The sequence below is a fragment of the Miniopterus schreibersii genome (genome assembly GCF_964146895.1).
Source record: "Miniopterus schreibersii genome assembly, chromosome: 3".
NCBI lineage: Eukaryota > Metazoa > Chordata > Mammalia > Chiroptera > Miniopteridae > Miniopterus > Miniopterus schreibersii.
This window is the reverse complement of record NC_138103.1, coordinates 23,935,996-23,960,088: the sequence shown is the minus strand read 5'-3', so window position 1 is coordinate 23,960,088 and position 24,093 is coordinate 23,935,996. Positions and strand designations below refer to the sequence as shown.

Sequence of the window (24,093 nt, the reverse complement as noted above, 5' to 3'; positions counted from 1 at the left end):
CATAACCTGAGGCAGGGCCTTTGCTCTTGGAAACACACTAGCATCTGCAAATAAAGACACTGGGGGTGAGCGTGAGGCTTGAAAGGGTCCAAGAAATTCAGGAACAGAGTCTTCTCCTCTGATGGAGCATGAAGTCCGAGACAAGGTAATGCGGAGCGTAAGGGACACTACAGAAAAGAATGGGGATGGGAGCGTTCACACCGCCTCCCAAAGAGGGACTCAAGGAACGCAAGGGGTGCTGTGAGGAGAGGAAGCCACCTTCACAAGCCCTTGGCTGAGGGCATCAGAGGGAAGATGACAGATCAGGATGGCAGGCAGGGAAAGTCACCAAGAGGCAAAACAAACACGAGTGCAAGGTCCCCCGCTGTGCGCTGTCTTCTTCTGCCCCACAGCCAGCCAGGAAGAACAACGCTGGATGGCTTCCCACACTCCACGCCGTGCCAAAGAGGCACAAAAGCCAAGCTAATTCAGTCATCTTCTCTCCATTCTCTCCTGAAATGACCTTACTCACCAGGTCTAGGGAGAGGTTCCAAGTTTGAAGGAGGAGCTGAGCCTGTACTTCCCGCTGCAAGGCTGTCCTGGGTAGGGGGTTTCAGGCCAGGGTGTTTCAGGCCAAGGCTGTCCTGGGTAGGGGGTTTCAGGCCAGGGTGTGTGCAGAGTCCAGTCAAGGTGCGGACACTTCCAAGGGGGCCCCTACCAGCCCTCTCCCACCTCAGGGCTCTCCCAGTCCTGCCCACTCACCACCCCTTCGTTCTGTGACTGCCAATGGTGGCCCTTCTGCCATGTCCAACTCAAGGACACAGGAAGGAGGTCTTTCTCAACCCTTAGGCTTTTAAGCATACAAAGAGAAGCTGCATAGCAGCTGAGCATTCAAGCCAAAGACCCTTGGCCCAGGCCTGGCTCTACCACATTTTAGCTGTAAAACCCTATGCAATGCAACCCCTGTAAGTCTTAGTTTTCTCATTAATGTAATTCAAGCTATAAGGTATTTACGTCACACTGGTCATGAGCATTAACTGGAATTATCCAGAGAATACTTAGCACAGAGCCTGGCACCTGGTAAGAGGCATCAGCTCCTGGCACTCCAAATACTGCCAACTACCCACCATTCAGGACCATCGGTGAAGGTCCAGGTGGGGGAGGGAAGGTGGAACCAAAGGAGAGTGACCTCGGGGGCTGTGATGGTGCTATTACCTGGCACCACCTTAGACAACACCTGGGGAAGCTGCAGACCTCAGTCATGAACTGGGATGGCCGTGCGGCACTTTGATGCATCTGATGACATCAGTATCGAAACATAAGGGCAGAGTGTGAAGTTGTAGAAGTGGCCAATGGGACAGTGAAGATGGTTTATGAAGAACATGAACTTTATATATTTTAAGAGGAAGAAGGTTATCTGTAAAGGTTTGGATGCCGCAGCAGGGCCCAGCCTTTAGAGGAAAATAGGAAAGACTCAAGAGATGCACAGAGGAAAGTGGTGAGAAAACAGGGAAGAAGAAAACCAAAGAGGCAGAGGAAGAAAATGGCAGAGGCAGACTGCCACAAGGGAGCCACTTCCAAGCAGGTTAGACCCACTCACACTTGGGAGACGGAGCTGACTTCTCTCAGCACCGCTGAGGGCCACCTGCCCCACCCAGACCGCAAGGAGGATTCTTCACTCTGCCCTTATGTTTCGATACTGATGTCATCAGATGCATCAAAGTGCCTCACGGCCATCCCAATTCATGACTGAGGTCTGCAGCTTCCCCAGGTGTTGTCTAAGGTGGTGCCAGGTCTTGATGAGTTGCTCCCCTCTATTATTGTGTTTTTACTTTTTGACTTAGGGTGTACCCACAAGCTGTGTTCCCCATAATACACAGCACTGTGCCACTCTGAAGTGGAGGGGACAGAAAATTGGGTCACAGGTAAGCCACACACATCAAGAAATCCCCATTCCAGGGGATTTTTTCCTGCAATATAACTTTCTTAAAATATAATTTTGGAAATGATACTTTAGGTTGAGAAAGTTTAGGAAAGATAAGTCAAAGAAAAAATGACAAGTGCATTTTTTTTTTTTAATGGTTTTGGGAAGTTGGCTCTGGGAAATCTGAATAAACAGTGACCATCATGATAATAATTGTTTTCTCACTGAAAAAAAAAATTGTAATTTAAAAATATAAGAAAGAATAAGAGAAAATTTGCCCTATCATAGATTTTTAAACTTACTTCCTATCATAGATCTTAAAGTTACTATAATTAAACCAGGGTGGCACTGGAAAAAGAATGGAAACACAGGAGAGCTGAACCAACAGATCAGAAATTCAGCCCAAATGAATGTGGTATTTGGTATAATACAAAACTGGCATTTCTAAATCAGTGGATGGACTAGTCAATAAGTAATACTGGAAAAATTGAAAATCATTTGAAAAATATATCATACCACAGCCAAAATTAATAGTAGGTAGGTTTTTAAAATGTATTGATAAAAACATATATTAGACTTCTGATAAAAACTGGCAAAGCAATCTCACTCACTTATTGCCTCTCCTTTCCAAAACACCGCTCAAATAAGAATGAAGGGCAGGCGACAGGAGGCAGGGAGACATTCCTCTGTAAGACAGGACAAACAGGAGGGGAAGGAGAGGTCTCGAGGAGATCTGAAGCAAGAAAGCACTGGAGGTCGCCGCCGTAGCGGAGTGAAGGGGAGGACAGATTCGGTGCCTGTCATGGTCTGTACTAGGAAGGAGCTGGCCAATCGGCACCAGAACCCAGAGAAGCACACGCTGGCAGGGTCCACGCTGTGGGAAGCCCTGATCAGAGGCAGACAGACAGATCCCTGTCCCTAGCCCTGAGCTAGCACACTGCTCTTGTGCCCTGTGTCCCAGGAGCCAGCAGGGCAGCCTCAGCTGAAATGAAAAAGGGAGGCACACCAGGCCCAGTGTGGGGCTTGGGTCAAGCACCTTCTGTGAACAAGAACCCGGGGGCCAATCTGTGCACAGAACCTGGGGGACCCTAGACCCCCTCCGCCAGCCTGAGGGCAGAATTCCCACACCAAGCTCCTCGGAACCCTGCCCCAGAGCTGGGCTCCCCAGGATGGCAAGGGGCTGCCACTTGGTGTCAGAAGCTGTTGAATACTATCCAACTTTTAAGCTATCTGAAATACAATACATTAATAAAACAGGCTTTTCAATTGGAAGAAATATTTTAAATTTAGAAGTAAGTATTTATGTAATGTTGGGGGTGAGGCAGAATTTTTTAAGCATGACTCCGAAACTTAAATATTTAAAAGGGAAGAGATACATTTGATCAAATAATTTTTTTAAAAAGCAGTTTAAAATAATATAAAAGAAAGAAACAGCAAATTTGGAAAATTTTGCAACATTGACAAACAAAGGGTACTATTCTTTCTACTAGAGTTCTTACAAGTTATTTTTTTAGAAAACACCTCAATAGAAAAATAGACATAAAACTTCAATACACAACTCACAAAAGAAAAACCAAATGGCCAAAGAGTACATTTAAAAAAATATGCACGCTTGCTTATGATCCCAGGAATCCAAGATAAAACAACAATTCAAAGCCATTTTGGCTATCAAATTTCAAAAACAGTTTATGCCAACACCGGGTGTTGGTGAGGATGCGTGGAAATGAGCCCTCTCATAGTGCGGCAGGAGTGGGAGTGGGAACTATCTTGAGGAAAGGTACCCTAACCCCTGACCTGATCATTTATACTGAGAATTTATACTTAGACAAACACTTACAGACGTGAATATTTTTCAACAGTAAAGTCAAAGTAAAAAATAACAGATGCCCGCCCCACTGGCGTGGCTCGGTGGCTGAGCGTCAGCCAATGAACCAGGAGGCCACAGTCCAGGTCCCGGTCAGGGCACATGCTTGGGTTTCGGGCTCGATCCCCAGTAGGGAGCGTGCAGGAGGCAGCGGGTCAGTGACTCTCTCTCACCATTGATGTTTCTCTCTCTCTCCCCCCTCTCCCTTCATCTCTCTCTGAAATCAATAAAAACATATATTTTTTAAAAATAACAGCAGCCCATTTGAGGAATAGAACGCATTCATTACACATGATAAGGAAGGAGCACATGTAACAACCTGGAAGACATCCACTCAATACCAAGTTAAAAGGCAGCTTATACAACAGCATTCCCTTCGCCGCCCCTTCTAATAAAGGGAGGAGTGCTTCATAAATGCACACAACACCCACGCGTACACACACACACAAACACAAACTCTGGGAGACTTTATCCCCAAACTGTGATCCTCGGTTATCTCTGGGATCATGGGATTAAAAGTAAATCCTATTTTCTTCTATTTGCTTAGTTTCTGACGTTTGATTGCAAATGTTTACTTTTGTACTTCACATTTACAAACGGGAAAGCCGTGATCGGATGGCGGTGGTCTTCCCCGAAAGCCCTGTCACGCTGGTAAGTCTGCGTGCCCATCATCCACAGGGCAGTTTATTCCCAAACCTTTCTAAATGAAGGCTGAAGGGATCTGAGCTGGGCGATGTGGTGCTACAGCTATTCCCGAAACTGTTTGCTCTGCCTGGCTGGCTCCACCAGGAGACTGATGACAGCCAGTATCTATGGAGCTGTAACCACAAAGGGAGCCCCTGTGGCACCCAGACAGGCCAGGTCCCCTCACCCCCAGACAATGCAAGAAGCACTGAGTCAGAGGGGGAAAAGGCTGAGCAGGTGTGTGGCAGGTGCGTTACTTCCAGCCCCCCCCCCCAGGGTAAAGGGCTCAATGCTCCCCCCAAGGGGGCGCCATTTACCGGTCCTGATAAAGGCAGGGATCCAAAGAGCCTCCTGGAGAAGAAAGAAAGGTGAAGATTCCATGCACTGGAAAGGCAGGAAAAAGAATGTTAAACCACCACACCCTTCCCAAAGAATGTTTCGCTCTGTGCAATAAATCCATCTCTGTTTCCCGGTGGTTTGCGTTATAAATCTGACCTGCTTGCTGCTATCCCTGATTGTGCTTTCTGTTGCTGTTCACACAGATGATTTTCTCTGCCTTCCCCTCTCCCTGCCAATTACCTAATGATCTGGAAACTCCATTCATTTTTATGAGGGGAGTTCCTATTTAAGGGGCCCATACCGTGAATTATTCAATTTCAATGCAAGTTATCACTCCCTCACCCATCTGTTCAGATCTGCCTAAAGGGTTCCGTTAAGAAACACCTTGATTTTACTTTGTTTCCTCTCGTCTTTCTTCTCCAAAGAACTCAAGGTACTGAAAGAAGGAGTTCATTTAGCTCACTTCCATTCTTCCCGTACCATTCACCTCCCCAGTGGGAGAAGTGTCCGGCGTATTATCTCCATTTTACACTGAGCAAATAATCACAGAGCAAATGATGGAGATGAAGATTACTGCAGTGAGACCGCCCCGCAAACCAGCACAGGCTCGCTCTTCCCACACTGACGTCCGAGTCTTCAGGTCACTGTTAGATCCCCACTGTACTGCCCGCCAGTGAAACCTAAGAGACATCTCTAACCGTGTCTTACAGACAAAGCACTGTGCCAAGAACTGTGGAGATAACCACTCACACGCATAGCCCCACACGACACGCACACCTAGTGTCCCAGTGGGTACTCCAAACTCAACATGGTCCAAACAGAATGGATCATTTCCTTCCCAATCCACAGTGTGTTCTCCTGCGTGGCCCGAAGCCTCCAGCCCCACAGACACTCAGAGTAAGCAGCTCAATGGGTAAGGGAGTGATTCCTTGCACTGAAATTGAATAATTCACAGTAGGGGCCTCTTTTAAAAACTCATGATTCAGAAATGGAAGAAGAGACATAACTGCAAGTTAGCTCATGGAGGGTCTATTTCCTCATTGAAAGGGCCGCCTTCTAAAATCCTTTTTAGTTTTCCAGCACACTGTTATTCTAAATGTAATACTTAACACAAGCTAAGGAGCAGCAGGGCAAATGTCTAGGTAAGTATTACACAAACACAGAGGGAGAAATTAATTCAGCTTCACGAGATTTAATGTTGCCTCCTCGTGACAAGGAGGAGAGAGAGCACAGCAAGGACGCAGAGGTCAGCCATCACTGGAACTTGAAGACACAGAGGGGGCAGTGTTCTATGCCCAAGGAGGCCAAACGAAAGTCACTAAGAATTCAAAATGCAACTGAAAGTCTCTGGAAGACCAAAGTGGCAGGACTCACCTTGTTTTCTGTGGATGGACCGGTAGGAACTGGCTCAAACCAGGCCAGAGCAACAGCAGTGGCAATGAGATCAGAACATTGGTGCCAGCCAACAGAACTGACACACCGATCAAGCACGTGCGGGTGGGGAGAGAGGGCCAGAGATGACATCGAGTTTTTTATTCTGAGTGTCTGTGGGGCTGGAGACTTCAGGCCACGCAGGGAGAACACACTGTGGACTGGGAAGGAAATGATCCAGTCTGTTTGGAGCACGTTGAGTTTAGAGTGCCCGTGGGACAATTTACACCTAAAGTCTGATAAGATGTGATGTTCAAGAGATAGTTGAAGCACAGAGGGGGAAAAACATTGTTCAAAGAGAGAAACTAGAGAGAGCATGAAAAGAAAGAGGCAAATTCATGAACCGTGGGAACGCCTGCATTTGAGGGTTGGAAAGGGAAATATGAGATAGAAAAGTGTTTTGGATTGAATTGTGTCTCCCAATAAATTCATATGGTGAATTCCTAACCTCAGGATGTGACCATATTTGGTGATAGGTTTTAAAGAGGTAAATAAGTTAAAATGAGGTCAAGCTGGCCCCTGTTCAATATAACTGGTGTCTTTATAAGAAGACATTTGAACACAGACACATAGAAAGGAAGACCATATGAAGACACGGAGAAGACAGCCATCTACAAGGCAAGGACAGAGGCCTGGCACAGAACCTCCCCTCACAGCCTTCAGAAGGAACCATACTGCTGACACCTGGATCTTGTACCTCCAGACTCCAGAACTAAGAGAAAGTAAATTTCTGTTGTTTAAGCCACCCAGTCTGTGCTGCTTTGTTACAGTAGCTCTAGAAAACCAATACCAAGATCTAAGAGGTGAGACTAAGCCAGCAGAGTTCATTCAGGGGGCAGTTCCATAGGAAAAGTTAGCCAACAGTCTCAAATATTGCCAAGTATGAGAAATGAGTCCACCTCGTTAGATTTTAAATTGAGGATGTCAGTGGCCTTTGAAAAGCAAGTTCAAAATATATTAAGTATCTAAGACTTAATATCTTAGGGGACCAACCATAGGGTTGGACAACACCAAAGAGTTAAGGGACAAGACTCTGATAAAGTGAACCAGTGAGCAGTGGGGGCAGACCCTCCTTTTCAGAAGCTTTGCAGTAAGAGGGGGAGTGAAGTGGGATGGCAGCCTGGGGAGGCAGTGAGGTCAACCAAAGTTTGGAGGAGACTTATGTTTATGAGCTAAAGAAAGTAAGATTTGAGCTGAGGAGAAATCAAAACTGATCAGATTAATGTTTTCCCGGTAAAAGAGTAACGACACTTCTTTCTTTGAAATGGAAAGAAGGGAGAAATTTTGAAGTAGAAAGGATGGAGAGTGCTGAGGTGAAGGAAAGAGGCGATGGAGTTCATGTCCTCAATCTAGCAAAGTCAGAGGCATGGTCATCTGTTAAGAATGAATGTGGGGGAGGGGAGTAGAAAACTTAGAAGAGTTGAACATTCAGGAATACAGTGATAGTGAATTGGGCAAGAAATCAACCAAGGGTTCAATAGAGGATTAGTAAAAATAATTTAAGATCCAACTGTGTTGAACAACATAAAATTTTAATGGAATCGATTTAGCCAACTGAGAACTGGAAAGATTCTAAACTAGGCTTGCTAATGACCTCTAAAGAGATAGTCATTGCAGGTTGGAAGTCAAAAAGAGGCAGTGAAGAGTTATCCAGAAGCAGAATCAGCAAACTATGACCATGGGCTGAAATCCAGTCCACCTCCGTTTTTATAAATAAAGTTTTATTGCAACACAGCCCCCTCATTCACTTACATCTTGTCCATGGTTGCTTTCTAGCTACAATCGCAGAACTGAGTAACTGTAACAAGGATCGTATAAAATATTTACTATCTGCCCCTTTAAAGAAAAATTTTGCCAACCACTAAAGGAACAAGCTGTAGGGTGAAAATCAGGTGGCAACACCAGGCAAGCAAGAAGAGAGGGAGCACCAAGACCAGGCCAGCTGATGACCAATGAGCCATCAGGTGGCCTCAGCCCATGATCAAGGGCAGAGAGATCAAGGCAAAGACAGGACTCAGGAAATCCAATCCAGAGAGCAGACCTGAAGTGAGGGAGAACTCAGGGGATCCCATCTGTCGACCCGGTGCAGAACCCCCACCAGAGACTCATATTGGGGAAATGTGATCAATCAGTCTGAACAACCAGCAAGAATGAGACCGAGACCACCACGCTCAGAGCACAGCAAGGCCACAGTCTTGGGAGCATAAGACAACACGGGTAAATGGTGGCCTCCAAAGGAGAACACAGGCCAAAACTGAGTCCAGTAGTAAAGTCTGTAAGTCAAATGCAAAACGGGTATCTGGTGTTTACCATACACATGGTTGCCCCAAATGGCAATCTAACCTTACCCATTGCTATGGATTCTCTTGTTTATGAGTTAGGGATTGCCCACATGTTTAACATATTCACCACAACATCAAGAAACCTACATGTCGAGAATATTCTCTGTTTGTTTCTGTAGGGCCCATCAATGGACACATCTACAGAGAGCTAGGAAAGCAAAGACTGGGGAACTAGGACAGGGCCAACAGCAGAAGGACCATCTCCAATGGTGTGAGAGAGCAGGCACCCATGTGAAGGTAAAAGGGTGCTCCAAGAGGGGAATGTCAGAGTCGGAGTCTGCGTGAAAATGTCCTGTGGAAGCTCTCCGAACCACCTAGCACATCCGCGCAATCAGCATTACAGAGGCAGCACAGCCTGGTGGCCTAAGAGCATGGCCTCCAAAGTCATGAGGCAAGCTTCACTACTCATTCGCTGTGTGACTTTCAGCAAGGTGCTTAACTTCTCTGTGCCTTGGTATCCTCGTCTATACAAATGGAGACAATAATGGCATTTACCTCACCTCCGAGGGTTGTGGAAAACATTAAATGAGTTAACATATGTAAGAGTACTTAGTAAGGAGTATTTATATAACCATTAGCTATAATTATACTGCCTCAATCTTTATGCTAACTTCCATGAGCCCCTAAGTCTTTTCCTACTCTATCTTAAAGACTTGATCTTCTAAGGCAAAATACACCCGCCCTGAGAAACTATGTCCCTTTCAGTCCCTGAGCCTGCATGTCAAGCCAGTTTCCAAAGCATGAAGAGCTAGGCAGGAAACTGTCCCCATCGACACTGACATGCTGAACAGGTGCTTTCAGTTGAAAAAAAGCAGAAGAAAGGATCCAACAAAATATAATCTATTAGTCATCACATGTCGAACACGTCACAACTAGGTGACAAATGCCAGGAGCATCAATTATGAACTATTCTTACAACATGTTTAACATATTCACCACAACATCAAGAAACCTTTATGTCGAGAATGTTCTCTGTTTGTTTCAATGGCAGCAGGAAAATGTTTGGGGTGAAAATAGTAAATGTAATTATTTTGCAGCAAGCAGGGCAGCCTGCATCAGCATCCCACCTGGGAACAAGCTGTTGAACATCTGTCAAGGTGTCAACTCGAAGCAAAGAGCTTCGTCAAGCTCCTGTGCAGTTAACTAACGTTGGCTGGAGGAAGGGGATGGCAAATCACAGGTATAATTAACAGCAATATCTCTCAATTCACAGGCGCTTTTAATACATCCTCAGGCTTTCTGGGTGTCTCTATCTCATGATTCCCCTGCATGGGGGGGCAGCATGGGATTCCTTCTCCCCAGGCCGCCTCCTGCCACGTCCTTCCTCCTGATCTCAAGTCCACAGCAGCCCTGGCCTGATCTGTGATTCTGGACAAATCAGTTTCCTCCCTTTCAAAACTGAGCGGTTTGGATTAGAAAATTGCTAAGGCGCCTTGCAGCTCCCTGAGCCTCTGACTCTGACTCTATAAATGCTGACCAAAGGGCAGGAGAGTGCAATGGATTCTAAAGGACAAAGAAGCGCAAGTGGTTTGTAATCATGACACCAACCTTTGGGCTCCAATACTAGAGCAAAAACGTTTAAGTGTCCGGAGATAGACTTTTGGTGAATATTTAATTGCTCTATTGTTTATAATAGAAAGGGGGGAGGCAGGGTCTGGGCTCCCTGTTCTCCAGCCCCACCCTGAATGAAGCAAAGATGCCCTAATCCACGAAAAGGCAGTGACTCCAGAAGACCTCCCTATGAAGCTAACACGAAGGAACCTGCTTCTCCTGACTAGGCCTGGCCCTCCCAGCTGCAGCACCTGGAGCTTGTTAGAAATGCAGACTATGGGCTTGCTCCAGACCTGGCATCAGAATTTGCATTTGAACAATATCCCAGAGGGATCCGCAGGTACCTCTATTTGAGAAAAGCTGTCTAGAGCCCTGGTTCTCACAGCTGACTGTACAGTGGAATCACCTGAGGGGCTGGGTCCCATCCCTCCCAAGAATCTGACATCACTTGTCTGGGGTACGATGGGGCACTGGGACTTTTTTAAGGCTCCCCAGAAGATTCTAATGTGCAGCAAAGTTAGAGAAACACGGAACTGAATTCTGCGCTCTGATTCTAAAACTCAAATCCAGGGCCAGCCGACTTCCCTCTGGAAAACTCTGTATTGCCTTTCCCAAGAAAGAGCAGGGTCACCATCCCACTCGCTGGAGTTCCAAGTGATGATGGGTCACCATCCCAAATCAGGACTGCCTCTTGTGTTCACCTTCGTGTCTAAGGTTACTCCCCGGACCTCCCAGCTCCTGCAGGAGGTAGTCATTCCAGGAGAGAGCCACCTTTTAGTTTTCTCTCTTTCTCTGTCTCTCATGGCAACTGCACCATTCCAAATAAGAGGACAGAACTTTCTTTTTCAGCAACACCTTTCATGCAGGGATCCCCAAGCACATGGACCTCAGGGCCAGAAGCTGAAACTGAGGGAGAAGAGTCCATGGCAAGTGCCCTTGGTTCAGTCCCTTCCCGTGTGCACGACTCAGAGTCAGCTTGCACCATAACTAAAAATGTAAGGCTGCAACTGCTTCCAAAAGATAACACACAAGTCCTAAGCAACGTTCCTCTAAAATGGTTTGAGGACCACCAGCAGCAGAAATGACAGGGCTGGGGGTGGGGGTTAACATTTTGGATCCCTAAGGCCCATCCCAGACACTCAGGTGCTCCGGGAGTGAGGCCTGGGAACCGTACTTTTAATAAACTCTGAGTGATGTTTTTCTCCATTAAAATGTGAGTATCTTTGTACATCCTGTAAGATTAAAAGAAGAAAGAGAAAGCATCTGAAATGAGGATTATTTGTGCTTGGGGGGAGGGGGAGGGGATCTATCAGACTTGTATGATTTGAATGAGATGTACTATAGAAAAAAATAAACATTTAAAATTTAAAAAAAAAACAATTTTAATGCCAGGCTGAGATCTCTGAGTGAGGACCCATTGACAGTATCTGCCAGCATTTATATTTCTTTCCTTTTTAATTCTGTGGCCCCTCCCCTGTGATTCCTGCCCCTTGAGGATCCCATGTATTCTGTGCCTCTGGGTTTTTGAAGAAGCATTTTTCTCTTCCCATGTGCAAAGCAGAGAACTTCAGTATTTATTAAAAAATAAACAAAACAAAACAAATACTAGATTTAGTGTGGTGATCACATTGTAAATTATATAAATGTCAAATCATTATATTATACACATAAAACTAATATAATATTGTATGCCAACTATACTTAAATTTAAAAAGGTAAACTTAAATTTGAAAAACAAAAATGCCTAATATATGCCTGAAACATAAAATAAAAAAAATTTTAAAAGATAACATAGGAGCCAATCTGGAAACCAGCAGTACTTGGATCCACCAGCACTCAGAAGCTGGTTAGACATCCGTGCAACACACTTGAGGATTGGGTCTCGGAGTGAAAAGAGGACCACCCGCCTCAGCTGAGGAAAGATGATCTGTCCTCGATCTGCTGCCAGCAAGTGACTCATGAAAGGAAGGGTCTGGGTAAAACCCACATAATAGACCTGAAAATGCAACCCCAGAGAAGAGATCTTTATAGGTCTACATCCATGGGTTTGCCTAGACAAAAAGTGATTTAACTAGTTAAAGCGATTTCACGAAGTCAGAGTCTGCTCTTGCTTTTTTTTTTTTTTTTTTAAAGAATAGATTATTGAGTTTTAGAGAGAAAGGAAGGGAGAGGAAGAGAGAGAAACACCAATGTGAGAGTGCAACATCGATGCGCTGCTTCTTGTACACACCCTGGCCAGGGATCGAGCCTGCAACCCGGGCATGTGCCCTGACTGGCAAGCGAACCGGCAACCTCTTAGTGCATGGGACGAAGTCCAGCCAGTTGAGCCACACTGGCCAGGACAAGTCTGCTCTTTCTTGAAGAAAGTTTGCTTGTCTTTGAGAGACAAGGGAAGATGGAAATTTCAGGTAGTGTGTCACATGCCTCTGGAGAGACAATGGTGGTGGTGGTTCCCATCCACCAGAGGCTAACCTGGGACCCTGGGCAAGCTACCCAACCTTGCTGCATCTTGGTTTCATTATCTGTAAAATAAAGAAATACTAATAAATCAGAGGTTGATTCTTTTTTTTTTTTAAATATATCATTGAATTCTTGTCATTTCCTGCTGGGTATGGAATATGTGTTTACATGTCTGTGTATAAAATGAAATGAATCGTCCACCAGATTAAACAAGAGAGTAACTGGTTTTAAGGACAAGCCATGGGACTGCTGGCAGCTGACAGTGCTACATCAATGTGCAGCACGGATGCCTGAGGTTTTCTTACCAGGCTGTAAAAATGTCTGCACAGTAGTCAGGCCTATTACCAGTACACAGAGATTACACCTTACAGAATGAACGAACAGCTCAAAAACCCTCCCATTTTTCATCAGGTTCAGAGTACTTTTCTAATTCTTAGGTTTGCCAAAATAAATGCATTTCCCAACAACACAGAGCCACTGCAGAATGTAGGGAAGAGGCACTAGGGTGAGGAAATCGCCTCTGTTTGACGGAGCAGACGTCATTTACTCCCTCTGGTCCTCACTTTTCCCATCTGTAAAATGAGATAACCAAGGTCCCTGCCGCCCCTTAAACTACATGGTTCTATTACATTACACACATTCTCTTCTAAGCACATACTGGCTCTTCTCTTCACCAAGAAAGGATGTAATTAAAATAATGATGGGAAAGTGGTAATTCTGCTGAGTCGCATAATGAGACCAATCTGACACTGTTCAATTACACTAACACGGAGTTTCATTTCCAGCACTTCAGCCCCAAACTGTCTGCACGGTGAGACCACGCAGATGTCCAGTTCTTCCCAAGCACATCAGTGGCTCTATGGAACACTTCATTAAATGGTCTTCCTTTCCTGTTTTGAAAGGATAGTATTCCACTGTAATTAACTGTGTCACCAAAATAATTAGCTAAGCTCCCTAATTTGCGCTTCTGAGTTTCCATATTGGCTAACGTTTGTTAATGAAAAACTGCAAGTGATTTGTAATCATGACACCAACTTTTGGGCTCCGATGTTAGAGTAATATATTTCAATGCTCGGAAACGAACATTTAATGAATATTTAATTGCTCTATCCTTTATAAGTATAAAGTATGCTTTCAGTGAACACTCTGAATACTAAAAAGACAAGATCCAGCTTCTCCTCACTAGGTTACGTATTCGAGTTTCCTAATGACTTTGTTTCAAGGGGGGAAAGGTCATCTAGGTTTCATGCTGTGGAGGAAAGAATTCTGGAGAGTAATTTGGAGATAGGGTAACTTGTTACAGCAATATTCCAAAATCCTGCAACAAAATATAGATGCATATTTGAAATGCATAGGAAAAAATTCTAACAATATATTTACAGAAATGTTAACGATCTGGGGAATGAGAGTACAGAAAACCACAATCGCTTTTTATGTCACATTTCTGTATTGCTTTAATTTTTAAAAAGAAAAAGAATGTTTGCTTTCATAACTAAAAATATTTTTTAAGAATAAAACAAAGAGCCACCCATTGGGGCAGCTAGTACAAAATATTTCCAGAAATAGAACGGTAGGAAAAGTGTTTAGTAGATATACTTCTTATAACACCCCATTCAGAACATTTGTGGTCATCAGTGTCTACATTTTCAAACAATTTTTTTCTGAGTATAAAATAAATACGTGCTCATTTCAAAAACAATAGAAATCATTCAAAATGCCAACATCTTTGAACAAGCCGTGTGAACATTTTTAGTCCACTTATTCCCATTATTCTTCTAAAATGTGGTTTTATCTTTACCCACATTTAATTGCTACATTAGAAACCACTAAATTAAGGTCACCAAAGCATTTCTCTCTCCATCTGTTACTCTTAAACATTACACATTTCATTTTACACTCTAAGAGATAAAGACCCACTTTACTGTACCAAGGAAGTGCACACAGAATGCACAGCTGCCAGTATGATCTTCAAAAAAAATGATTTAAGTCACTTCACTCTCCCTTTTAAAACCCTCCAGTGGCCTCCATCAAATTCAATATCAAACTCAAACTCTACAAGGTGACCTCTGAGGCCCCCCATGAACTAGCCCCTGCTTCTCTGAACTCATCTCCTGCCATACCAGCCTCCTTCCTCTTCCCCTAATGCATCCAGCTGGTCCGTACCTCAGGACCTTTGCCCTGGATGCTCCCACTGTCTGGAAGTTCTTCTCCAGATCTTTCCCCCGACTTACTCTGCTTAAATATGGCTCCTTAGTCAGTACTTTCTTGACAACCTAACCTGAAGGAGCCACTGCACCTGTCTCTATCACATCATCTAATTTCATTTTCTATTTTTATTTTTTTATTGTCTTATACCACCAGAATATGAGTGTACTGCCTCTGTCTAATTCACCCATTTTCCCCAGTACCTAAGCCAGAGATGTGTAATAAATATTGGTTGAATGAATAAAAATGTGTTCAAAGTACCCAGACTTGTGGGGCATGAGATAATGTAACTACTTAAATGGTCTTATTGACAGTAGTGCAACCCCTTAATGAGACTTTTAAAAATAGGTCATCACCTTCTCAGGCAGCCTGGTCACAGAGAGCTGTCCCTAGCCCTGTCAGTGGGGAAAAGTGAGTTATTTAGTCTTGGCATTTTCATTTTTTTATCCACCCCATTACCTAAATCAGAAACTCAGTAGTCACACTGTACCCTTCCCTTTCTCCTACTCCTACCTCAATTAATCAGTAAGTTTCACCAACTTCCCCTCCTATGGAGGACATGCCCAACATCTCAGTCACTGTGTTTTCACAGAATCATTCCAGTTTTTTTCAGAAAACAACCTTTCCCCATTCCAATGACCTTTCAGAAAACTGCTACTAGATATGGAGACCCAAAGCTATACCAAGTGGACATTTCCTCTGAGCATTTTGAATGTACAAGAATAATGCGATGATAATGATGATGATAATGAAGGAAAAGGCTGGAGATCCTGTGTTTCCATAGTATCACCTATGAGAACCTGGGCAATTCCTGCCACCAAGATCCTGACTGACTGCCTAATTCCTGTCTGTTCCAATTCTGCCTCTTCAGGTGCACCCTCAGTCCTGTGAGTTCCCATCAATACTGTTAATACAGTCTTTGGTTTAGTTGTTATACAGAGTTGGTTTCTGTTGCTTGCAATCTGGGAACCCTGAGAATGCTCCTAAATGTTTGTCCAACCCATCTCTCCTGCTCCACACACCCACATGGCCTCAGCACTAGCCACCAATCCATTCTGCACAAGGTCCCCCAACCAATCTTACCTACAACTCAGATCTGACCATGCTGCCTGCCCCCTAACAGAGAAATGCTGAGCCCCTGGTCCTGACCAAAGACCTCCATCTATCATTCCAGCCTCTTCTCTTGTCACTGCCGCTTCAACCTTAAAGCTCCAGGAACTCCAAGCTACCAGCTGCTTCCCCATATTTTTTGTTTTCTTAGCTCTCGCCCTGGACCCACCCTGCTTCCTCTGCACTGGAATACCCGTTTAAGACTGAGCATGTCACCCTCTCAGCTCAGCTCAGACATCACTTCCATCCTAGGCTAGCTGCCTTCTGTCTCTGCTCACAAATATGTGCCACTAATACATGGTCTGCCTTCCCCACTCATCTGTGAATTTTTTGATGACAGGTGCTGTGTCATATTTATCTCAATATCCATACCACATAATAGGCACTGAATACATTTTTGTTCAATGATATATTAATCAATCATTTGTTCGATGATTTTGTTTCAATGATTAAAATCGTAATTCACTTTGAAAATTGCAGGTTGGGTGCAACAATTGTGTTTTCGTTTTCTTCCTTTCTAACCACATTCAGAATTACTCTCAAACTGAGCGACTGAGAGATCTGTCTAAGCTCTGCCCACCTTGAAGACAGTTTCATTGCTTGAGAGCCAGGACGCACAGTTTTAACAAGCATCAGAGGTTGTTGCTCATTGCGCTGCCTAATGGTTCTCCATCATGAAAGGACGTTTCAGACACTCTGACTACATTCATTTAAGCCTCAAGTGAAGGGCAAAGATGCCACCCATCCAATACTAATGTAAGCCCAGAGAGGGAACATGCAAAGAAATAAAGAAGCAATAGCCTATAATCAAACCAAATCTGAACTTGAACCTCACGTGGCTGGAGCACAAGCACCCCTGGAGGGCAGGGCCTCCTCCCCTGACCCACTGCCCAAAGTCCAGCTCCTCCCCTGCCTGAGCTTCCTCACCAGGAATGAGAAATGAGACACTGATCTAGACTCGCTCAGCAAACACAGACAGGGCACTCACTGTGGGCTGACCCTAAACGAGGCACCAAAGGTCAAAGGTTACTAAAATACTCTTCAGATCATAAGCAGCAGTGTATAAAGAGCCCAGGACTTAGAATCTGAAAGCCCAACCTTTGAGAATCAAACCATAACCCTGCCTCTTACTCACAAGCTACGCAGCCCCAGGAAAGTTATTTAGCATCAGTTTCCAAATATGAAAAACGGGGATTATGTGAGCTCACATGCATGAAAGTGTCTTGCACCAAGTAGGGGCTCAGAAATCTGAATTGAGAAGGTCTTCAAAGACCTTAAATGTCCAGAGTTCTATCAGAGCCACAAGACTTCCTGTCACTATAAGAACTAGCACCCCCATCTGCCACCCAAGAGTACTGCATGGGCTGTCTGGTGGACCGCTGGGCTGCCAAAGCCTGGACTGCAGGCTTAAGAATCAGTGCACAGAAAAATCTCTCTCTGGCTAGTGACCTAGCAGCACACTGTTCACTTGCTATGAAAAAGAAATTTCTAGATTGGAGCCTAACACTCCCCAATATTAAGCACTGATCAGAGGCCTCCCACCGTGGAGATAAATGTTTAAGTCAACCAAGCGGCTGTCACACACACACACCCTCATTCCATCGCAATCTGCACCACCCCTTAGAGAGGAAAGGGGGTGGTGTGTCTTCATCAAGTCATGCCCATCATCTTCTCCACAGGATCAGCTGAATTAAGTTATTTTCTTTCTAAAAAGCCCTTATCCTGCACCCTCACTGCAGGCCTGATTACTGGCAATAGTTACACTCTGAGTTCAGAGAAAGGTGATCATTCTAAGAGGATTTAGCACTCCTCCAATAAAATAGCCTAGGGATTGGGTTTCCTACGAGTTTTGTTTTCATTACTCCACTTGGATATATCCAGTAACCAAATTCAGTGTCGTAGACCAGCTTCTCAGTAAACACTGCTGTTCTTCAGGCAGCTGTGCCATGAAAAACTCACAGATCTGCAGTGAACTCAGAAAGGAGGGCCACGCTGCTGGGCTTCCAGCAGAGCAGGCCACAGGGGGAATGCAGCCCAGGGGCATCCATGGGCATTTATAGGGGCCACCACCAACGGCCTAAGGGAGTAGCAAAGGCATGTGCTCCTGGAGCTCAGGAATGAATCAGGAACTGGGTGTCACAGCGGAGCTGCAAGCTCTGTGGGGAGGGAGGTCTCAGTTGCCATCTAGGCTCCTGGAGCCCAGGAATGAATCAGGAACTGGGTGTCACAGCAGAGCTGCAAGCTCTGGGGGGAGGGAGGTCTCAGCTGCCATCTAGGCTCAGTCAAAGCCTGAGATAAATAAGTAGCAAACAAAACTGGGACTCCACCAACACTTCCTTCCACCCCACAAAGATGAAATTAGAACCATCAACAAGCCAAGGAGGAGAGCTGGAGTCCAGCTTTGATAAAAAATTTAAAAATTTTAAAAAAAACAACCTGTCCTGCTCTTGCCTCAAGACAATTTCACACCAAATGGATTTAAACCCTTTCCAAAGCTCTGATGCTTGAATTGAAAAAAGAGTTTCTCTTTTGGACTAAAAGTCAGCAGTTAAAGAAGCAGAACATGGAAATCCTAAGCGTTATGAGTGTTCCCATTTGCACAAGTGCTGGGTGTGTCTGGACATACAGAGGGCAGATATGTATCCATTCTTCTAGAGAAGGTCACCTCGCCTCTACGGCGAGGCTGCTCTTGTTCACTCTAGAATGTAGTTACTATTAATACTAACCAGACTTCAGGACGCAGCACAGCCACACACAGTCAACACTGAGCCGCTTTCCTCCGAGCCCAAGAAAGTCTCCTTTTTCTGCAGAAAAACAGGCTCAGGGGGTGAGGATGGCGCCCCAGCCTTGGCACCCAAGGAACTGCAGTCACCGTTTCACCTGGGCTAAGGGCTTCAAACCAATGGCAAGGAAGGTGCCTTCCTCACACACTCCTCCCCAAGTCAAAAAGAGCAGTGGGAAACGCTGCCGCCGGCGGGGCCAGAGGGCGCACGTGGCCGGCGTCTAGGAGGCGAAACGCACTCCCGGGCGCACCCTCCGCACCGCCACCCGGTCGCCCGGAGACGTGCCCCCGCTCGCCTGGGCCCCCCAGCCCGGCCCCAGAACTACCTGCTGCTGCCTCGGCGCCCTCAGGCCAAGTCTGAGGAAGTTCACTCCCTGCGGCGCCTGTCCGGGGAGACTGGAACCGGCGTTTCAACCCGAACTACCCCGAGAGCCGGAGCCCGCCGCTACCCAGGCGCCGGACCCACGAAGCTGCGTGGGGCCCAGGGGCCAGCTGAGCAGCAGCCAGGTCCCCGTGCGGGCGGCCAGAGGCCTCCCGGGTTATCCCGCGCTCCGCAGGGCCCCGGACCCCTATCGGGGGGCGGCGAGGAGCGCGCGCCCGGGAAGGCAGGCGAGCAGCCCGCGCCGGGGCTGGAGGTGGAGGGAACCCTCCCCCGCCTCCCGCCTCCCCTCTCCCCTGATCTCCATGACTCCCGGCTTCCCGAAGACCTGGAAGCCGCGCTGCCCTCCCACCTGGGCTGCGGTGCGGCTTCCCTGCCCTCCCTTCCCCTCCCACCGCCCAGGCGCCCAGCTCTCAACCTACAGTTGGCACAGTTCCGGGACACCCGAGTGGGACACCCACGGCCCTTGCCCGGCCCCACGCCCCCGGGCGGGCGTCCAGGAGCCACCTCAAGGGAGAGCAAGGTGGCTCCGGCGAGCTGGGATGCCCTCCGGCCGGGCCAACAGGTATGGAGGCATTGTCGGCCGCCCGCCCGCCAGCCCGCCCACTCCGGGGACAGGGGCCCGCGACAGCTCGGGCTGTGGGCGCCGTGGAGAGAGAGGGGCGAGAGCGCAGGGGAAAGGCAAGGGCGGGAGACGGGGAGAGGGGGCGAGCGCGGGGTGTACTCACCTCTCGCAGGGCCGGGGCCGGCGGCGCGAGCCCGCAGCCCCGAAGCCGGGTTTCCGAGGCGCCGAGGCGCGGCGCTGGGGGCTCGCTCCGAGGCCCGCAGGGAGGGGGCGGCGCGGATGCGGGCGCTGGCGGGCAGCTCGGCCACACGCTCACACGCCCAGCCGGCAGCTGCGTCCTCGCGCCGGCATCCCCGCTGCCACCGGCTCCCACGGCGCCCCAGGCCGCTCCCCAAGCGCGCGCCGAGCCGGCGCGAGTCCCTCGTCGGCTCGGAGCACTATCTGGGCGCGTGCCTCCCTGTCCTTGTCCTCGGCTCCCGTCTGGGGACCCGCGCCCCGCACCCCTGCACGGCGCGCTCCTCTACCCCTCCCGCTGCCGCTGGCCGTGCAGAGCCCGGGCGCGCGGGCTCAGCCCATGTGCGCGGCTGCCTCGCAGCGCCCCGGAGCCCAGTGGCCGAGGCCCCGCCGGAGTTGCGCGCCCTAGAAACTCCATGCAGCTTCGGCCTCCTCCCAGCTCCTCCCCGGCGAGCCCCCCGGGGCCTGGAGGCCGCCCGCAGCGCCCACCCTGTTCTGCTTTCGCGCGCACTGGGAGCTGGGGTTCAGGGCTCGGCTCCGCAGCCGGCGCCGCGCTGCTCCGGGGGTCGGGGGCCCCCACCCCCACTCCGTCGCCTTGCCAATAACCAAGCTCCCTTGGTTTCCAGGCAGCGCAACCTGAGGAACGCCTGGGCGCGCGCGCGCACTCACACTCGCGCGCGCGCACACCCGCGGGGGGCGAGCTGGCGCTTGGCAGACGGTCCTCCTTCCTTCCCTACCCAAAGAATCTGCCCACGTTAACTCTGGCAAACTGCTGTTCTTCGGTATTGGACGACTCGCCCAGGCGCCCCCCACCTTAACTACTTGCTCCCCGGTGCCCACACCCCTGGGCCACAATCACACCTGCGCCCTCGCCGGGCGGCAGAAGCGGGAGGAGCTGGAGCATCGGCGAGCCCAGTCCCGCCACTATCTAGGGAGGCACACTTTCGGCCACCGCCCGCCAACCTACAAGGTCAGATAATAGATTTGATGAGAGCGAGGGCGTGCTTGGACACAGGTGTGAGCTAGAACCTGAAGACTATAAGCAGCCTCCCCGGGGCTGACCTCTGTCAAGTCCATTGGCAGACAGGCCCCTTTTTTCCCTTCTACCCCATTCCTGAAGGACAGCATATTTATTAGCTTAGAGTCTCCAGTCACCTTTCCTGGTCCCTACCTGTCTACCTTTCCTGTGCCCAGAAGTTGACAGAATACACAGTGAAACAAAGGTTTGTGTTGTAAATAAAAATAAAAATAGCAAGATGTGTCCCAGACCGTCCCATAGACGGAGTCAGAAGCCTGCGGGTTCCTTTCTGCTCCTCCCTGAGTGTGCTAAGGAAGAAGGGACAACCCACCTGGCTGGAGCAGGCTAGTCTTCCCTCACAGCACTCTTCTTTCCCGGGTCTCCCGTTTCTTGCCTGCTCTAGGCGGCAGAATGGACTGCTCACCAGCTCAGATGACTCCAATTCCCAGAATCAAAGAAAAGCTACAGCATAAAAATTCTTACGCCAATCGGAAACAAAGCAGGCAACACTGCCACAAGCATCTCGAACAAACAGCTCAGCTATTGCCTCTCTGCTGGCTGGTACAACGGCCGGGGAAGTGTGGACAATGGCACTACCAGCCAGCAGCACAAATTAATCAGGGTCCCCTCCTTATCTGCACCTCCTTGCTTGCAGCCTGGGAGTGGCTCCTGAGTCCCCATAGCACTCACGGTGAGCATCACACCTTTGTCATTTAGCATTTGATCCCCTGTATTATTACTATTTTTTTTCTTGTACCAGCTCTACCCCCCAAATTATCTGATAAGCTTCTGAGCCGAGTCTTAGGGACATAGTTCAGAGATGTGCATAGAAGTCATTTCCAGGGGTTTCCATGAGGCGGTCGTGGGCAGGTGAACTGATAGAGTTGGTGAGGTCTCAGTAGGAGCCTTCCCTCTGGTCTCTTAGTTTGGATGAAAGCTGCATCTTCTAACAATCTGTTGCTTATGTAAGCAACTGTTTGTCACTTTCTGGATGGCAACTGTGTCACCAAAGCCCCTTGGCAAGTCTGTATACACACATGGTAGAATGTAGAGGTCACTATATAACCAGAGTGGGACACCTCCAGCAGAAGTTCGCTGCTCTCACTGCCTGTGTGAATTTGGGCAAGTTGTTTGTTCTCTCTAAATCTCAACTGTCCTCATCTGTAAAATGAGAATAATTACGGTACTTACCCCCCCACCCCCACCCCCAAGGTTGTTTTAAACATTCATTGTGATGACATGAATAGCAGTTCCCTCAGCTAACTCAGTACCAGGCATAACATAAGCTTTCAACAAATGTTGGCATTATTCATGAGTAACTGATACATATCAAAGACATTACCTGGGGGTAGGGGGGATCAAGGGCACTAAGCTCAAGGGATCTCAAGAACTAGAGAAGCCAGGTGGCGAACTCTGGTGAGAATGCCAAATGCAGTTTCTTGGTCTTCACCAACCATGATGATTTTGAGACTTCCATGCCAAGGGAGTTGCAGGTTCACAGGCCCTGATAACCTTGCTCCAATTTTTATTCTTTTGTTCAATATATATTTCCTAAGGGTCAAAATGTGTCAGCTCCCTCTTATTAAAATGCCAAAGAAAATCTTGTACCAATTGTAAGAATGAAAACTCAAATCAACATAGAACAAAATGGGGGGGGGGGGTCTTCCCTTTATTATATACATTTGCAGCTGGGTTTAGCATAAGTACTCTCTCCAACCCATAATAATTCAGCCCTCCAGAAAACAGCTAGGAATAAATATTAACTTTGTTCAATCTCCTGCCACTAGCTTTGGGACTCAGGGGTACACAAATCAGACACCTGGACAATTGCTATCTTACCACATGATGATAATTTTCTGACATGTCCAAAGTCATTCCTGCCTCTATCTCTTCTTTTCCCCTAGCCTTCCTTCTTTTGTTTTACCTTCTGTAAATAAATCTACTTCCAGTGCCCAAGACAGCCAAAGGGAGAGAGTGATGAAGTGATTCAGGTTACCTTCTGAATAGAAATAGGCAGAAAAAGAAAAATCATTCCATCCTGGCTGGTGTGGCTCAGTTGGTTGAGCACTATCCTGTGCATCGAAAGGTTGCTGGTTCGATTCCTGGTCAGGGCACATGCCAGGGCTGCAGGCTCAATCCCAGGTAGGGGGCATGCAGGAGGAGGCAGACAATCAATGTTTCATTCTAACATTGATATTTCTCTCTCTCTCCCTCTCCCTTCCTCACTGTCTAAAAAATCAATAAAAAATCTTTTTTAAAAAGAAAAGAAAAATCATTTGGGCAAGCATATGTCGAAGGGTAACGCTTTTCATGTATTCCATTAAATACAGAGTATAGAATGCTTTGGATTCTTTCTAATACACATTCTCTACTTTGAGACAAGAGGTTTTGGAGTGGTTTGTTAGGCAGCAACAGATATAGAACAAAATTTGGTAGCTGGAAGTAGGGTGCTGCTGTAACAAAAACTTAAAGCACTGGCTTTGGGATTGGACAGTGGACAGAAGCTAGAAGTGCCTTCCAAGAACCCTTATCGAGAGCTGCAAGGTAACAGAAGACTCTTGGAAGGGACTTGAAGAACTCCGAGAAAACTGTTCGTGGACGCTGGAGGAAAGAACACCTGAGTCACACACTGGTGGGGCAGCTGGCAAAACCGTTGCCTGTCAGAGCTCGACAAATGGAAAGGATATCTAATGAACTCATGGATCTGACGAGGGAGAGTTCCAGGTTGAACGAGGAAGGGCCATCTGAGTTTTTCTAGTTGCTTATGCTAAAAGACAAGCGGAGATGAGTTAAAGAAGAAACTACTTTGTTTTTTGAGTAGAACTTAGAGGAAATAGAACCAGGACTTGCTGGATTAGAAAGGATAACTTTCTCATTCTAGTATCTCCAAGCAAAACCTTCAAATCCAGGGCAGTAAAATACGGTCTCTGTATAAAGATTAGGTTAAGGATGGAACTGAAAGATCCTTTGTTAAGACTTCACACATATTTAAGGGCTTGCTTAAAAGGGCTTCTAAGGACCTTAGAGACATGGTCCCTCAGCAACCTCACTGGGGGCTGAAGATAGAGGAGGGCCTATTCTTAAAGAGAATTGTGTCCTGGCCAATGTGGCTCAGTTGGTTGAGTGTTGTCCCATGCACAAGAGGTTACAATTTGATTCCCGGTCAGGGCCCATGCCTGGGTTGCAGACTCAGTCCCCAGTAGGGGCATGCAGGAGGCAACCAATC

At 47.3% G+C, this 24,093-nt stretch overlaps 1 protein-coding gene across 1 annotated transcript in view; it reads right to left on the bottom strand.

Moving 5' to 3' along the window:
• The window catches only part of CALN1 (calneuron 1), a 330,546-nt gene extending 310,170 nt beyond the window's left edge, over window positions 1-20,376 (bottom strand). The window contains exon 1 of the mRNA XM_081131483.1: window positions 19,779-20,376. The gene's annotated coding sequence lies outside the window, so the exon portion shown is untranslated. The remainder of the gene's footprint in view (window positions 1-19,778) is intronic.
• Window positions 20,377-24,093: the final 3,717 nt, after the last annotated feature.